This window comes from Numida meleagris, chromosome 3 (genome assembly GCF_002078875.1).
Source record: "Numida meleagris isolate 19003 breed g44 Domestic line chromosome 3, NumMel1.0, whole genome shotgun sequence".
Lineage (NCBI taxonomy): Eukaryota > Metazoa > Chordata > Aves > Galliformes > Numididae > Numida > Numida meleagris.
In genome coordinates this window covers 70,569,889-70,589,070 of record NC_034411.1, presented here as the reverse complement: position 1 = coordinate 70,589,070, position 19,182 = coordinate 70,569,889, and the positions used below count along the sequence as shown (strand labels likewise).

The 19,182-nt window shown below is 35.6% G+C and overlaps 1 protein-coding gene across 5 annotated transcripts in view; it reads left to right on the top strand.

Annotated features, from left to right (window-relative positions):
• Nucleotides 1–19,182, top strand: part of GRIK2 (glutamate ionotropic receptor kainate type subunit 2) — a 461,962-nt gene that overhangs the window by 1,203 nt on the left and 441,577 nt on the right. For 4 of the 5 annotated variants that reach the window (XM_021389815.1, XM_021389816.1, XM_021389810.1 and 1 more), the window contains exons 2-3: nt 17,900–17,995; nt 18,728–18,877. The exons of the other annotated variant lie outside the window; for it this stretch is intronic. The gene's annotated coding sequence lies outside the window, so the exon portion shown is untranslated. The remainder of the gene's footprint in view (nt 1–17,899; nt 17,996–18,727; nt 18,878–19,182) is intronic. 5 annotated transcript variants of the gene reach the window in all.

Genomic DNA, 19,182 nt, shown 5'->3' with positions numbered 1-19,182 from the left:
TACGTGTTTGCAAATAGTAGACTTTTTTTTTTTTACAAATTGAAAAACCTAGACTATCAACACTAAAACTTCAGATAAGAACAGTAAACATAAGCTAACTGAACTGCCAAGCTAATTTAATTTGGTCCTTAGCTTAATAACTATCTTATGTCAAAGTTGACAAATTCATGTTGCATAGTTTTCTACTGAATGCAGTACAAACTCATACTTCGCTACCTCATAATATTGTTTGTTGGTAAATAGACTTAAAAAAGAATTACTTGCTCAGGAAGATGTCTTTCAAGTACCTGAGGGTAGTCTTTTCTAATGTGTGAGTAAATGGGGGCAAAATTGTCAAAGGAGATGGAAGGAAAGAGTGCTTGTTGTAGGGAAAAAATGATATGAAGGGAAGGCATTTGTTCTGCTCCTTCATTTTTAGTGGCAGAACACAGAAGAGTTTCAGTAAAATGGGAATCCTAGCATTTCCTTATTCTGGAAACTCACAAAGTGTAGATATGACTCCTAGTTTTGCTGTAAAAAATCATTTCTTTTTGGGTTAGTTGTTATGGATCTGATCTCAGTCTCATGAGTGCTTAGAAGTCCTAGATTGAAACAATATCATAAAATTTGAATGTAAATATAACTTGACAGTGTTGAGGAAGCCTGTTTGCATTTTATCAAAGGTTGCTGAAGGGGGGAAATGTGGGGACTTGAGAATTGCTGTCATGGTAAGATGAGTTAGAAGGAAGGCAAGATGAACTGGTTCTGGCTCTCCTGTGAAATGTTGGCATATGATAACAGCACTACATATGAAATTAGCTTTATTTCAGCAAATAAATGGACATGTTCATCTGTGAGAGACAGTATGTAATAAACTGCTATCTGAATCAAGAGAAAATAACCTTGTTTCACAACAAATAGTCATCCAGATATTCAAAATCTAGAATGTCACTCTTCTCCATTAGCTGTTTATATGGCCTCTATTTCTCCATACGGTCAAATCAAGAGCCAAATTCTGACTGACTTTAATGGAGGCAGAATTAGGCTCATATTGAATTTTTGGAACAATATTAACACTGCTGTCAGAAATGTTATGAGTTTTACCATTGTGCTTTCCCCTGTCATCTGCCTGTTTCAAGGTATAAATGGACTAACACACAAGGCACACTTAAGGAAATTTTTACATCTGCCTGTCTTGGCAACCAAGAGAGATGTTGTAAAACACTGGAAGCCTGACAAACCCTTCAGCTTTCAAAAGCAATATTGCAAACGTTTTCTGTTTAGCCTCATCAGAATAGGAATAATAGTGAAGGGAAGGCCAGAATTTAGATTTTTCTTTGATCCAAAACTGTGCAAGAAGGCAAAACAAATATTTCCTCTGAAGACCTATAAAAGTCTTGAAGTATGGGTTTATCTCTATTTACGCAGTGAAACTGCGGGCATGAAGAAATTAAGTGATCTATTTGATGCTTTGGTAAAATTGTATTTTCATTTAAAACAATAGTTTTAATAGTGTGACAATTTATTTTCCACTTTACAATCATTCCCCAATGTTACCTTTACTCCATTGTTTCTACATTTCTGAGCCTTTATCTTTTTGTACCTGATTCGTGTATTTTGTATGCAGACATAATAATTCTGTGTCCTGTATTGTTTGAATAATACGTAGCAGATGACTGTTCTACTTTCGCTGTTGTACAAATCAATATCTTTTCTTAAGTGGAAAAGAGAAGGAAAAAAAGGTCATCCTGGATGCTGTAGGCAAACTGAGTTTGTGTAGTCTGAAATACAATTAAAAAAAGAAAAAAAAAGAAAAAAAGTCCCCAAACCATCCAACAAAACCACAACAACAAAAAACCCCAAACAAAACCAAAAAACACAGCTCTTTACCCTGAATTATCAGAAAAGACTTAGTTTTAAAAAGTACATGTAATATTTAACCACTAATTTATGGGTCATTAAATCACTTCAACAACTTGTTCCAGACATTCTAAAGGTACTCCGTTCTTGACTGCAGCCAAGTATGAGCTATTTTTAAATTGGATTGAGCTTTTGTTTAATTCACATCAATGTTAACAACTTCATGTCCTTAGAATGCACTGTACTTTTACAAGAAGTGAATAAGAGCCGTTTTTTAGATATTGCTGTAGGTCCTAAAAATCCAAAGGTACCAAGTACTTCCTGTAAATGACAATCTGCTTCACCTGCTGGATTTTCAGTGAACAGGAGTTGAGAGCATTATCTCACAGGATGTACTGAATCGCTCTCAGATCAAGGGATGAAGTTCTTCCAAAATCTCCACTGCTACAGACTGTACTCTGGCTGAAATATTAGCAGTCACAATGTAGCATTTCCTTACCAAGATAATTTTCTATTTCCATGGTAGCAGACAGTTTGGAGAGAATTCAAGTGTGTTGTGTTTTCTTCATATTTTTTTTTTTTTTTTTTTTTTTTTTTTTTTTTTTTTTTTCTTAGGAAAAGGAAAAACAAGAGTGGGATTAAATTGCATCCTTACTGCTCTGTTTGTTAGAAAAACCTGTAGTATGTGTTCTTTCACGTGAAGAAGATAAAAAAAAAAAAAAAAGAATGAGATAGATATGTAGTAGAAAGGAACAAGAGATGTAGATGTGAATTACCTTAGCCAAGATCTTTCAATGGCAGGATCTCCTGGGCCACAGCTCCTGTTTATCCACTTCTTGCAGCTTTATTCTATGTTTTTTAGAATTCTGATCTTTATAGAGTGTGATATCTACTGACACAGTACAATATAACCTTTAATGGTGCTCTTCTCCACATTTTATTTATACAGTTCTCTTTCTTCTACACATTTGATACTGTACCTGAATTTGGAAGATAGTATTGCACAACGCAGATTAGTTGATGTTGGTCGTGTTGCTTAATTTTCCGTACAAATTTCAGTTATAGTAGTACGAGGACTGAACTAATAATACACCAAGAAAAGTTGAAATTACTTTAAAGAAAGAAGATGAAATCTGAGTTTTTGTAGCCATATCTACCAAGGTAGCTAACTATATCATTTTATGATGTGTTTTTGTTAATTTACTTAAACCATACACCATTTCAAAATGTGCAGGTATACTGCCCTGTGGAACAGAAATTAGACTATTCAGAAAGCAGATCGTGTGTAGGTATAATAATGAACCATATCCAAATACTCACGATATGAGCACTCAGGGAGGTAGTAGGCTAGTGTATGAGAAGGTTGCAGAGTCAGCTAATGGTTTAATAAAAAGAGAGACTTTCATTCTTGTTTACACTGTTATTAAGCATATTATTCCTCTTGATATATTGCTTTTCTGATTTGCATCTCAGAAATGGCTCACAATCAAATAAAACAACTGCAACAAAAGTGACAATGTGTGAAATACATTTTACCTCAGGAAAAAGCAGGGAGAGGAAGGTGCTGAAGCATTCTAAGAGATGCTTATAAGGAATTGTCAAAAAGATCCTGAGGAAGTACTTCAGCAATTCGTTGTGTGTCTATGATGTTTCAGGTTGCTATTATCCAGAAAGTTTAAACATAGAACATAATTTTGCAGGAAAAACTGGTGCAGTATGGTAACATAGTTCTTGACTTAGTATTTTGATAAATATTGTGATACTGGCACAGTGGAATTTGTATATTGCTAGAGCTAATGGCCACAGTATTATGTGAGATGGAGTCTCCTTGAATTGAGAAGGTTAATATCCTTTCTAAACGTTTCAAATTTATACTTCTATCTTAGTCCAAGCCAGCTATGATCTGCTGTTGTCAGGTATATTTCAATTTCATTCTTTTTGTCAAGTTTCCTCAATGAATGCAAGCCAGAAGAGGTCCAGGAATAAATACTTGAGGCCCACTCACAAATACAGTGAGTCATGAAATAGTCACTGATCTTCTAATTAATATGGTGATTTTTCAGAATCATGTCGAAATCCTTCTCTTTTTCTTGCAAAACTGGACAAAGCATCACTTCTTACATCTCTGGGAACTATGCTAATGATTCAGTTATTAATGATCCTGGAATAAGTGAGGTTCTGCTTTAAAAAGATCTTTTTATATTGTGCAAAACAGTAAGTTTCAATTTTCCGTTCTGCTGGGAAGCTATTCCTTCTCTAGCCTACCAGTACATCTGTACCTTTGAGATCAAAATATAGTACTCATTCTGACACAGTTACAAAAGACATAGACAACTTGCGTTTAGAGAGCTTATTGTTTGTAGCATAAGCATGATTGCCTGTTTGCTTCCTGCTGCCTGAGCAAAGCTAGCAGACTGAGAAGTTAGTAGAAGATACTGGAACTTGAGAGGGCTCCGTGGACTTAGATGTAGAGCAGAAGTGAGCATGGAGAATAATGGTGCAGTGGAGCGGAAGTCAATCAGTTTAAAAGGTCTGACAGGAAAGCAGGGAGAATATAACTGTATCACAAACATAGCTGCATGTTAAGGGAAGTATGTGCCAGTTTAAGATGCTGGCAAGGATGACAAACAGCTGCCTCAATCACTAACAGCAACTGTAAAATGCTGCTGTTAAGCCAGCCATAAATCACAAATGCTGCTGTGTGGTTACCCCAGTCTTCTGTTGTAGCTAACAGCCAAAATTAAAGTATTATTTTAAGTCTGTATGTGTTAATGATTGTCAGAAATCTCTTAAGAAGACTGGATACGTTCCAACTGAAAGCAGATTCAGAAAGTTTCTCTTCTATTGAAAAGCTTCTTAGAGAACAGTAACCATGTCAGATTTTCTTTCATGAAAAACTTTTGGTAACAGACGGTGAAATGTAGCACAACAGGTAACTTTGGAATATTCAGTTTTACCTTAAATGCAAGGCTTTGGTTTTTATGTTTTCATATTTTTGAATGGTAAAGTAAGATTTTAATAGATCTGGTTTGAAATGTTTCAAAAGATAATGAGTTACAATGACGGAGCACTGGAGAGTGCTTCTAACATTTTCCAGTGCCTTTATCCCGAATTTAACACAGTGGTTTAATCTGACTGAAAGTAAGACTTGAAATTTCATAATGTTCTGAACATAGCTGGGTTCAACCAGTGTTTAATCTCACAAAAGCCTAGGGCTTGTTGAAAATATATTTTAATGATCCGGAAAACTCTTTGATAAACACTCTTAAAATACTTAGATTAAAATTTTCTGAGCCACAATTTTTAAACTACAGGATTAAGGAAATACATTGGTGAAGTATAAATTCTTAATTCTTATTCTTTGTAATGTATTTGCCACCACATTATTTCACAAATAACAACAAGCAATGTTTGTTACATACTTCCATGCATTTCTTGTTGCTGTTGACAGTTTTACGATTTGCCATTATTAGAATATATTTTGTTACATTACAATATAATTTATTACAAAATTAAGTCAGATATTTTATCTTTTGTACTTCTGCTCCTCTCATTTTTAATTTGCACTCACTGATATAAAATTCCAGTCCTTCATTTTCTGTATGCTTATTTTTATTATTTTTAATTTCTGTTTTATATAATCCTCCAGAAACTTTTATTAGTCAATACAAACATTAATTTTTCTTAATTACAGATTTTTGACATATGTTATGTAATAATTGTAGCTGGAATTCACATTTTATTATTCATATAATTTGGTGTCTCAAATAGTAATTTAATTTTAGACTTTTGAAAATGCTATTTTTTAAACCACTAAACACACATAAAGCCTTTTTATGTCTTATTCTATTTGCACACAGCAAATACATTTAAGTCAAGAATACTTTTTACTGAATAATGTTAGAAGGAGAATCTGGGAAATGACAGGCTAGTCAGTCTTACTTCTGTCCCTGGGAAGGTGATGGAAGAACTTATTCTGGATGTCATCTCCAAGCAAGTGGAAAAAAAGTTAGCAATAGTAGTCAGCATGGATTCACCAAAGTGAAATCATGCTCGACCAATCTGGTAACCTTCAATAATGTCATAACTGGCTAGGTAGATGAGGCTTTGGTGAGCACTGAGTGTTGTCTTACCTTAATTTTAGCAAGGCTTTTGACACTGTCTCCCATAACATCCTTATAAATAAGCTTGGGAAGAGTGGGATAGATGACTGGACAGTGAGGTGAATTGAGAACTGGTTGAACTGGTTGAACTCACAGTGTTGTCATCAGTGGCACAGAGTCTAGCTGGATGTTTGTAGTTAGCGGTGTTCCCCAAGTGGCTGTACTGAGTCCAGTCCTGTTCAACAGCTTCTTCAGTGACCTAGATGAATGTACAGAATGCACCCTCAGCAAGTTTGCTGTTCATACAAAGCTAGGAGGAGTGGCTGACACAGCTGAAGGTTGTGCTGCCATTCATCAGGACCTGGACAGGCTGGAGAGTTGGGCAGAGCAGAACCTGATGAGGCTCAACAAGGGCAAATGTAGAGTTCTGCACCTGGGGAGGAATAACCATATCCATCAACAGAGGTTAAAAGTGATCTGCTGGAAAAGAACTCTGCAGGGAAGGACCTAGGTTTCCTGGTGGACAGCAGGTTGACCTTGAACCATCAGTGTGTCCCTGTGGACAAGATCAGTGTTATCCTGGAGTGTATTAAAAAGAGTGTGGCCAGCAGGTCAAGGGAGGCTATTCTCCCTCACTACTCTGCTGTGCTGAGGCTGTATCTGTAGTGCTGTGTCCAGATCTGGGATCCTTAGTTCAAGAAAGACAAGGAGCTTCTAGAGAGAGTCCAGTGCCACAAAGAGGTTGAGGGACCTGGAGCATCTCCCTTATGAGGAAAGGCTGTGAGACCTTCAACTGTTCAGCCTGGAGAAGAGAAGACTGAGAGGGGATCTTATCACTGCTTATAAGTATCTAAAGGGTGGGTGACAAGTGAATGAGTCCCAGTGACAGGACAAGGGGCAACAGGCACAAATTGGAATACAAGAAGATCCATTTGAATGTGAGGAAAAATTTCTTTACTTTAAGGGTGATGGAGCACTGGGACAAGCTGCCCAGAGAGGTTGTAGAGTTGTCTCCTCTGCAGATATTCAAAACTCTCCTGGATGCTTTCCTGTATAACCTACTATGGGGAACCTGCTTTAGCAGGAAGTGGTCGGATTATATGATCTCCAGAGGTTCCTTTCAACACCTAAGATTCTGTGTAATTCTGAATTTCTCCTAAGTGGGCAAGAATGTTCCTAAATTGGCACCTTGACATGTCATAAATTCTGATGGAATCACTCTTATCAGGAGGGTAAAACTTAAGGTAGATTTCTCTGAGATTAATGGTTCTTATATCACTTTTTTACTTTTTATGTTGGTAGTTGGAGGAATTGCTATCAATATTCTCTGAAGTCTAATTATGCATTCAGGTAGTGATCCACAGTCTTTTCAAGTACTATTTGCTTATCAGTTAAAGGTAGCTTAGAATCAGCTAACATTTTTTTGATAAGGATTGGTGCTTCAATTATCATTTTGCTTCCTTTGTCATTTTAAAATAAATAACAACTTACTCTTTAAGTTATGCAGTTTATTTCATGAGGTTGCTTCTACTAATTTTATGTATCTAAACAACAAATATGTTGCTTCTTATTCATTTCTATGTCCCCTAACTCAATACATTTATAGGCTTTTTTTTTGGATTTGTTTTCTAACACAGCCTGATTTAGTTCTAAGCAAGTGTTCATTTCATTTGATCTTTATCTTTGTTAATAGGTTACATCTGGACTGGACTAGAAGGAGTGTCTTATGAGGAAGGGCTGAGTACAACTGGGTTGTCCAAGTCTGGAGAAGTAGGGGCTGAGAGGGGATCTCATTGCTCTTTGCAACTTCCTGAGGAGGGGAAGTGCAGAAGTAGGAGCTGGGCTCTTCTATCTGGTCACTAATGACAGGACACATGAGCAGTGCATAAAGCTGTATTAGGTGAGGTTCAGACTGGACATTAGGAATTTTTTTTTAACTCTGGGAGTGATCCAACACTGAAACAGGCTTTCTAGAGAGGTGGTCAATACTCCATGCCTGTCAGTATTCAAGAGGCATTTTAATGCTATCCTCAAAAGAGGGCTTTAACTTCTGGTAAGCCTTGAAGTAGTCCAGCAGTCAGACTACATGATCTTTGAAGGTCCCTTTTAACTGAAGTACTCTACTGTATTCAATTCTACCTCTATTCAACATGCCAGATACTAGACCAGCAAGATTTATTTCAGAAGAAAGTTGGTTACTAAGCATTGTATCTACAATTACTGATGGAAACAGAGATGCAGAGGATAGCATTATTTTTAGCTTTTTACACAAGGAAACATCTGGTGAAATTCTGGGAAACCTTTGCAGTGTTTTCCTTTTAAACATACTCTAATAACCCTTATAGTAAAACATTTCTAGCTCCTGAATGGTAACTATTAAAAAAAAAAAAGAAAACAAACAAAAACTAATATTGTTAGATATTATTAATAAGTATATAGTTTAAGTGAATTATTCTTCAGATGTATTTCTGCTCACTTCTTATTATAAAGAATTAATGATGTAATAAAAAGAGAAGTATTAGTATGTTGCAGTTTTATGTGACAACCTTGATGGCAAAACTAACTGCAGGAGGTGTTCATCAAACTATCAGACAGTATTACAGGGTGTTTTTGTTTGTTTGTTTGTTTGTTTTTTGCCTATAATATAAATCAAATTGACAGAAGCACTAGGACAATGGAAGAAATTGCAGTTATCCCATGTGGATATATCCAGGGCTGCACTGACTTGAGGCAGAACGGCGCATGCTAATTCCAGTATATCTAAAAAGGTTGATCATTCTGTCATACCTAATCATATCAGCTATGATGTGACCCCAAATGAACAGTACTACCCTGACTTATTGTAGTCTTATGCAGTAACATCATGACATATATACCATCTGTAACGCGATGGAAAACGCAACAATGTCAGCAGAGCAACAAGATCCCAGGCTGCAGCAAGTGAGGATTTGCCACTGCTATCTGGTGGTGTGTTTGCTAGGTGATACCACAGAAGTCATGAGAAGCCAGAAGAGGCTTCCCAAACCTGCAACAGCTCTGGACAATTCTTTTGGATGGTGTAGTGGAAATGCTAAATCATGGCCTGAAACAGTGATTGAGCACCTGGTAGAAAGGCAGGGAGAACCCAGGGGAGCTCAGGTGTATGCAATGCACCTGAGTGAGTGGAAGGAGTGGAGCCAGGATCCACCCCTTCCCAGACATCATTTAAGGGTTATCAGTGGCAGTATCATAAAATCATAGAATATCCTGAGTAGGAAGGCATTCACAAGGCTCATTGAGTCTAACTCCTGGCTCCACACAGGACCACCCAAATTTCCAATCCTGTGCCATGACCACTGCCTTGGGAACTTCAGGGTGCATATTAACTATTTATGAAGTTCTAACTACTGAGTAAATATTTTAAGTGGGAAATGAATGTATTTTAATGTAAATAGAATGTGGAATCTTCAGTGGAATTATCAATTATGTATTAGATAAACTATATTATATGGTAGGAAGAGATTTATAGTCTTGTATTGGCTTAAAATATTGGTTTTGGAAGTGAAACGTATTTTAGTTAAGATAACATAGCTTCTTGGTTCAGAATTTTAGAAAAAATAAAAGGACAGGACAATTCATTTCACTTTCAAGAGTGACAGACATGCAGTTTCTTCTTTTTAGGTGTCTGAAGATATGTGCACAATGGCACTCTGAACCTTTTACTTTTCATCATAAATGATCTTATACCAGTGACCAGATGGTCTGCTTTTATGAGATATTATTTCACGTCAGTGATCCTACTGTCAGCTAAAGACTAGAGCATCTTCTTTTGTCAGTACATCAACTGTAAAAGCTTCTCTTTCTTCATCAGTACTCCTAACTTCATATTTTGCTTGGTTTATCAATGATGGGCATATACTCCATTTAAGGATTTGGATGCTAGCTACACGTTAGTGCTATAAAATTATTTCTATTTCTTTTTTGCTGTAATTTTAATCTTTTTTTTTTCTGTTCTAAATCCATTGTCTGCTTTAAATACCTTTCTACACTCCCTCTATCAAATGTTTCTTACTTAGTTAGAAACAAATCTTCAAAGTGAATTCAATACCAGTAGTAACTATATAACATTTCCTCATCTTTTATTTTTACATTTTTGAAATCTTGTTTGCTGTTCAACAAATACCAGGATTAAAGTTGGTCAGGATTTTTTTTTTTTTTTTTGCTTTTGTTAAGTATGAATAGTTTACCAAAAATGCCTTCCTCTCAGTACGCTATCATTCTCATTCTGTGGAGGTTCAAAGTGAAATTTAATGCTGTTTCCAGCCTCAGTTCTGAGGTTCCTATCCATTTGTCAGTCTAAATAATGAAGATGCAATCCATAGGATGTACTGTCTGAGACTGACATCTTTATGTCACAGATCACTAGAGCATCTTCAGAGAAAGTGAGCAACATACCTAAATATTTCATGAAAAATCATTCTGAATTCTTCACTTTTGACTTCATATAGTCCATCTGATATTTCTCAGGTACTGAAGCCAACATATAGTTCAGATATTGACAAGCATAAATTGTTACAGGAAGGTTTATGATAACATAACGTGCTTCAATAGAGCAGAAAACTTTTGCTACATTTGAAAGGCATTTTTAAAAAAAAATCAGTATTAACATTTCTAAACCGCAGCTCCCTGCTAATAAACTGACTGCCCAAAGAATTCCTGTGTATCTAAATACCTTTCCATGAGCTCTAGTATTTATCACAGCCATATAAAGATAGCAGATACCTAAGAATAACCTTTATACTTAAAATACTGGTGTGCTGTGTGTGATAGAGAGGAGAAGAAAGCCAGAGCTAACAACTTTGTATCACCTTAGCTACAAAACAGATAATTAACAAATATATGGGAATATTTATTGAAAAACGTATCAGTAGAGACATCAAAAATGAAAAGAAGCTACCGATGTTTGTTTCATTTCATTTTACTGTATTTATATATTTAAGATTCTTTGCCATATGGAGCACTTATTAGATCTTATGTGTAATTTTCCATGATCACTATTTTCATTGTATTTGTGAAAGACAGTTGATGGCACCTGAAATGAATTAGTCTTTTAGTTACAGGACAGATTGACTCTAAAAAAGAGAATCTGAAATTAATAATGTTTCACTTGTCTAAAATCTAATAGTGCAAAATCTTTTTGATTTTATCTGTAACACTGAATGCTCTGGAGTTAGGCACATTTTGTTTACAGAAAGGACACTTGTGCAAACAAATCACTGGAACTGGAAGTTCTAGGGAAAAGTAGATAGATCAGGCAAAGCTTCCCTAAAAGTTTAGTAGATAAACTCCTGGCAAACACTGGAAGAAGGGATGGAAGGTAGACAAACTGGAGAACAGAAAAATTCATGGAAATGGTTTCAAATCAGCTGAGGTACCCTGCTCTTTTTCCTAGTGATGTGGAACAGAGAAGGGTTATTAGCCATCTGACAGCTCTGTCAGGGATGGATTGCTAGCAACTTTTGCAGTCATATGAAGACAATTGAACTTGGCTGATGATTTCCAATGGTAAAATGTCTGCTGAGTGTAGGTTTGCATTCATGTAGCTATGCTAATTATGAATAACCTGCATTTATTAAAAAAAAAATTCTTTTATCTTTATTCCAGTTGAACAAAACCAAATACTAGGTGTTTCTTAAACTTTATTACAATAAATTTTCCAAATAACTCATTTGTAGATTTATAGGCTTTTAGAAACATTTTCTATCTTTTTTTCTCCTTCCAGAATCCTCATTCTGAAATTGGATTACTTCCTTACTTTTTAATCTCTTATCATTATAGCAATGCACCTCCATAAAAGAATGAATCCTGTCTTGATGTCCTGTGTTTCTTTGACAGCAATAGGAACAGCTCCTTTTTCTTTCATGACTGTTGTTATAATTGTACATTTGTATCCTCTTGTACAGAGAGGATGTATGCAGCATTGCAGAATTGCAGAATGTTATGCAGCATTATGCATAACAACTGCACGATCCATGACAAGTACCTTATATAGCAATATAATAATCTCTGCAGAATTGTTTGCTGTTTCTTTTGCGTAAAAAGCTGTTTTAATAGTAACTTCATTGTTTTTTTCATGCTGCTTATTCTTGACATTATTTTTTTCTCATTTATCATTTTTTCTGGTTAACATTCAGCCTAGTTGTCAACATTCTCATTTAAAATATGTAACGTTTTTCACTTGCCAGTGAAATTTTTCAAATTTACTTTGATTCACTTCTTTTGTACTTCTACACTATTTCATTATTCACTTTGCATGCAATCATATATGATGTGGGTATTTGGCAATTCATTTTAGAAGGCATTGTCACAAAAATAATGTATTACTAGACTTCTGCACATGCCTATTAACCTGGGAGACCTCAAAATCTGTTCAAATTTTAAAAAAAGGTTTCCTTCTACAGCAATACTTTATGCTTTGCTCCTCTTCCAGTATTCTTATCCAGTAGCTCATTTTAACCCTTATTCTTTACCTCAGCTACTAATCTCTAGTTTGGAACCTTGTCAAATACTTCTAAAAATCTGAGTATATTACATCCACTGAATTCCCCTTATCTCTTACAGCAGCTATATCTTCAAAGAACTCCAACAAGCTAGATAAGCATGACAGTTCCCTGCCAGAATCGTTGCTAGTTATCCTTAATCAAACTATGCTTCTCCAGGTGTTATCCCTGCTACAAAAGCCTGTGTGAAATAGTTTAAATGATTTTCTTCATGAGCTACAATCTACAGTTTGCTGCTAAGCCATTTCTGATTACTTCAAATTTAAATCTACAGTTTTGGAATTTTCCTTGTCTGTTTTCTTTTTTACTGGCATATATGCCATGCCAATATGTTTTGCTCGTGCTTTAATGTTATTATAGACGGATGAATACTGTCTGATTTGTATTCAGTTTAACCAGATCTGTTACTGTGAGCTATTCTTGTCACTTAACGACAGATTTTAAAAGTAGCTTTGCTCTCTGCTAAGTGGATAAATTGTTCTGTTAACAAATTGAGAAATGAATTTATTGTATTGTCCTGGAAAATTTAGTGAAAATATATATTCATTTTTCTGCTCTAGACGTCAGTTTTGGGCTTCTTCCTCTTCTTTCTCTTCTCCTTCCTTTCTTTCTCTCTTTATTTCTTTTCTTCTTCCCCTTTTTTGCTTTCTTCTATCCTCAAACTTAGAGGAATTACGGTACTGCTAAATCTGAATTCTCCTCAGTCTTTCTATGGCATCAGTCTGTAAAAATCTCTTTTGACTCTGGTTGTTTTCCTTATTTGGCCTGATGTTTTTATTCTGTACCTTCTTGAGGAGTTAGTAATCTACATATCAAACCTATGTTTCTGTAATATTTTAACCTGCCAGATACCTAAGCACCACACATCTGTTTGCTCACTTTCCCCACAGTGGGATGGGGGAGAGAAAAAAGCTAAAACTTGTGGTATGAGATAAAGATAGGTTAATAGGATGGAAAAGGAGGGTAACATAAAAATAAATAATAATAATAGAAATAATAATAATAATATACAGAGTGAGTGACACATAATGCAATTGCTCATCACTCGAGTGATGCTCAGCTCTCAGGCAGTGACTGGGGCCAGCTCCCCCAGTTTTATTGCAGAGCAAGATGGCATTTGTTGTGGGATATGTTTTTGGTCAGTCTGTATCAGCTGTCTTGGTTCTGTCCCCACCCAGCTCCTTGTGCACCCACAGCTCCTTGATGGCAGGGCAGCATGAGAAGATGAAAGATCCTTGACTCTGTGTAAACACTGCTCAGCAACTACTAAAACATAAGTGTGTTATCAAAAATATTCTCACCTTAAATCCAAAACACAACAACATATCAATTATGAAGAAGAAAATTAACTTCATCCCGGCCAAAACCGGGAGAGCTTCTATGCAAGAGATCAGAAATACCATACAGGCTCTTCTTCGGCAGTACCTGTCAAGGTGTCAGAAAGAATGGCTTAGGAGAGTCATTCCGTCACCAGAGCAGCCTCTGTATATGGTGAACAAGGAAATGTGTGTGACATATGATATGATTTATCTTATCCTATTGATGCACTATTCCTCCATTGCTGACTGCGTTGGTGTGACTGTGTTGGTATGAGGTTGTCAATACCACGTAACTGTTCTGGTATCATCAAGTATTAGATGTGGAGGTTGGAGGCCCTGCCTGTGGCAGGGGGGTTGTGTCTTGATGATCCTTGAGGTTCCTTCCAACCCAAGCCATTCTATGATTCTATGAACTGTTGACATTTTTTTCCTCACAGGTCCCTGTGAGGTCAGTCTTCTTCATTTGTAATAAGCTTGCCTTTCTAGAAGTTTGCTACTTGTGATCTGTTCCATAAAGACTGGCATCAGATAGTTCTTGGTGGAACGCTCCTTAGTTGTCTTTCCATCCTTTGTCCTTTTTTTGTTCCGTACTGTTTCTCTTAAAGTTTTCTACTTGTTAAAGACTGTAGTAGACTAACTACTTTAGCAATTACATCTGAAGGAAGTATGTTATCAGCTTGTTTCTCAAACAACCAAAACAACTTTTATCAAGCCTATAGCTCTGAAGAATTTACTTTTTAGTCACACCACAGGGACTGAATCTCCTGTGCATAAAAGAGGTGTAAGCTGTCTGTTTGAAATGGAAGATTTCCTTGTCCTCCTGCTGCCTCCATCTTCCAAGTTGCTGTGCTTTCAGGCAGAATCTTGCTACAGCCATTGAATGGCTCTTTCTGCATCTGATGTGATTTATTGTTGCTCTTGATTGAAATAACACTAAGTGTCTTCGCTATCAGAAGAAGCCTGGAAATCAACAAGTGGCGTGCAATTTCTCTTGCTTAACAGTGATGCCTAAATTGCTTTTTGCTTTCAGCAGCTCTTAGCTGGTGATTTGGTAGTGGGAATATTTTTTTTTTTTTATGATTCTCATCACATATAGCTCAAAAATTTGCAGGAATATAATAATTGCTCTGTCTTTGGAAACTGCTTGTAGGAAATGATTTATACTTGAAACTCTTTGATGGACCTGCATGAAGTGATTTAATAGAAAATTGCCCTAACAATTGTGGCTATACTACATATAACAAAGTTACAGTAGGTAACTTTTTATAAAAAAGATGTATTCCATATTTTGATGAAGTTATAAGAATTCATTTCACTTGAAAGGAGTTACAGTAGAAGGTTTTAACTATAATAATAAGGAAATAATATTTAGGGTTTGAGGAATACATCTATAAAATATCTATTAAATTTTATTGTAATTTTCTCTGTAATTCCTGTTTGTCTGTAACTTTTATTGTGAGGAAATAATCCATTTTTTTTTCTGTAAGAAGTTGAGCATATTATTTTTTTTTTATCGTCTCATGCCCCAGGCTGGATGCATCAGTCTAGTATCCTGTACCTATGCTCTGGGCTCTTATGACTTTGACTGTCTTGGAGTATCAGTATGACTTGACAAAGCTGAGTAGAGTTGTCCAGAAGGAGCCCACAGGGTTTCTCAAGATGTATCCAAGGGAAGTTCATACATTTCTTGCACTTTGTAGACAGATGATGTGACTGAGAAAAGGGTCTGAGCACTCAGTGAATCAGCTTACAGTGTAATATTGGTGCTGTGAGAGCGTATTCCATAGTCAAGAAATATGTGTTTGTTGAGTTGCATTGTACACTCTCTGCCATTGTCTTCGGTGGTTATATCTAAAATATAGCAATGTAGCCCTTGCTAAGGCATCTGGATAGTCAGATATTAAAGCTGCTATGCAGTATTTTGTTCTGAATATAGGCTGGCAGACTTCACAGTCAAACACCCTCTATCTGTATCTGAAATATGTCCACATATTCAACAGAGAAATCCTGTAGAAAAAGTACCCACTTAATGGTTATTTTTAACTCTTTCAAATTAACTCAACTTTCACTTTCAAAGTTTTGACAAACCACAAATAAAGGATATTTTCTGAAAATAAATGTATTCGTCTTTATTTATACCATAAAATTATACTTATAGGAAAATTATATTGAAAGGTGGAGTTATTTTGGAAGAATTCTCTCCTTAATGTCAGCCATCATTAACTATACTGGGCAGAGTGGGAGTACATGGCAGAGAATATCTCTGCTTAAAGGCATGGCTTCGCATGCCTCATAGCTCATGGACACGCTATTCAACTTCTCCTCCTCCTTCCAGAGCCTTAACCTGATAAACATTTATTCATCATTTTGAAAGCATTTTATCTGAAAGGCAGGGTGAGAATAGGATGACCTCTAAAGAGCAAGATTCTTTGGTACATTCACTTTCATAAATAAAATATCTCCATTTCTTAAGCTTTAACACATAAATAGAGGCCGGGTCTGTGTCAGGCTGAGAAAGCTTATTCTGTGAAATTCATTAAACAGTGAATACCTGCATGGCTTAAAAAGATTTACCCTTACAACATTGTCTCAAAAAAAGTTTCTGTTTTGATCAATAAGCAGAACATACCTTTTTCTCATCAGATAAATATTTCATTTGTCACATTTTTCACCATATTACCCTTCTCATTATCCTGCCAGTAACACTATTCTTTGCATTCCTACTGTCTTTGAGCTTGATCAGGGATGAAAACTCTCCCTGCAATGCTCAACTATGTTTTATTTTCAATATGGTTATTTTAACTTGGATCTATTTGCTGTTCACTTTGTGGACTTGCAGATAGTTATGTTTGGAAAAGCAAGAGAGCAGCATGAATGTGGAAGAAAGCACAAGGCCTCAGACAAATTCTGCTTGAACCTGTACTGATGCAGAGAGAAATGTCTGTGAATATGAAGCCTCAGTTAAACATTTATGAGGGAATGTGTGTGTATACTGCACACATATCTATAATCAGTACATTTTTTTCTTTCACAAAACACTTTTCATCAATATTCTACAAGTAGTAAATGAAAATGTAAGCTGTCACTACACTATTGTATTTGCACGCATTCTGCAGGCAGCAAATTTCAGCTCAGTTCTTCTAAACATCAGGCCTTTCAGCTCTGGGTTTTGATAGCTGAAAGATTTGCTTTATCTGTCATACAATCCAACTTATAGATCCGGTTTTTAGATTTTTTTTCCTGCCTTTGCTTCAGGGAACCAAAGAACAATTAAAAGTGTTTGTCTTAAAGAATACCTCTCTCTCATCTCAGCTGTGTATGGTGCCTTCTAGACATAGAAGGGGAATTGTAGCTGTATAGCAGTCAGGAAAACTAAGTTCAGGAAACAAAGATCTGATTTAACATAATCTACAAAGCAGAATAAAATAGAATTAAAGAAGAAAATGCCAGTGAAACATATGGTTTGACTCTAATCTTGTAGAAAATAAAAGTTTTGCCTCAAGAATTACAGGTTCAGGCTTTCAATCTTCATTGCCTGAGTGCAGGGTATTATGCATTGTGTTCTTCAGCATCTGGATATAATGAGATACATTAAGTAGAGTGTCATTCTTGATATTCTACCATAGCTCTAAGTTGCTTATTCTCTACCAGTTTGCATTACAAATGTGTTTCTTTGCCTAAAGTAACATTAAAAAATACATATTCCTTCTCGTTAGAAAACTCTCCAGTAGTATGTGTGGTTTACAGACTAATGCACTGAATTATCAAATAGGTATATAACAATCTTGATGGATTATTGAGAAAATAATAAATATTGTCATTTTCACCAAATAAACACATAATGACAGATTTTACAAGAGAGCTCTGATTTCTGTTCTGAATTCTAATAGCCTCAAAGCAATCGGGACCTGAGAAATCATAACAGCTATTTTTAATCTCTTGTGCAGCAGCCTACTTTGTTACTTTTAGAAACTTCTAGTTCATAAATCGCTTTGCTGACCTGCACTAGCTTTTATGGAGCTGTTAAAATCTGTTAAGTATTTAGCTTGAAGAAATAGATTAACTTTCTATTTGTTCATTTCTTTAAATATTTTTCCAGTTTTCAGAAATCTTCAGCATAAAGAAATGAAATATGAGGATGGAGAAGACTGAGATCCTGTTTCGGGACTAATATGAGCGTTATACTAAATGCATGGTATGGAGGGAACTTAAGTATTGATAGGGATTGAAATGGCAATCCATATCTTCCAGCAGTCTGTCTCCCTAAATGTAGAATACAAGATGCTGTGAAGGCAGGTGTAAGAAAGCTTCCAGTGGACAATTTCACACAGCAAGATAGGGTAGCTATAAGGGAATTAAAAACTCCATATCAGTGTGCCACTTTATTTACAAACAAAACACTTAATTTATTTTTTTACTGTCTTTGCACAACACATTGGTATTTTAAACTGAGTGATTCACAGAAACTATTACGAATACAATTTTTGAAATGCTTCTGAAATGATTGAAACCTCTTGGGCTTTCAGAAAAATGTTTGAATACTTAATTTTCGTTGAAATTCATGAATATTATAAAATAATTTAAAATTCTATTCCATGATGTCTGTAGTTGTACTAGAAAATTGTAGTAGTGAATGCACAGGATCATTCATTGGTATTGAGCCTGACTGGCACTGCTTGCATGCATTCTGTATGCTCACCTTCTCTCCTAACTACATTGATTGGAGTATGTGTCTGAAGTACCTATTAGTAACTTCTTGTTACGAAGCTTGTTCTTTGTTAAATTCAAAACCATGTTCAGAAATTATCGTAGAAGTTGGTACTTGGCCTGGGTAAAAACGATGTTGAGGACCATTCAGACAGTTTTACAGTTTTAGACATCAGTGGTTTGAGCTTCAGAATTGTTTTATTTCTGGTTCATCTTTTAGGGCATAATTGCAGTTCTAACAATAGCATAGAGACAAGAGGATACACAATAAACATCAAAACTGAACTGATGAATGACTGAAATTCCTACTTTTTGTATATACCTATGACTGCAGCTTCTAAATCGGAGATTCTCTCCACAGTTATTGTTGGTGAGTGATTAGAAAATGGCTTTGATTGTGCATATGATAATGTTACTTTACAGTAAAACACAAAGGCACAATAGTCCCATTAATAAGTGATTCACATGAGCTAGAAGCATTTTATTATATTTACAATACAATAGATTTCTGCTTCTCTAAAAAATACTCATTGCATTATTTGTGTTAGGTTTTTGTTTTCTTTTTTTTTTTTTTGTAATGTTTAAGTTTCTTCTTTGTTAAATTTCTCTTTCCATGGTGGCCCTTTCACATTTTGTCTAATGCTATGAAACCATCTGTTGTTAACAGTGACTGTT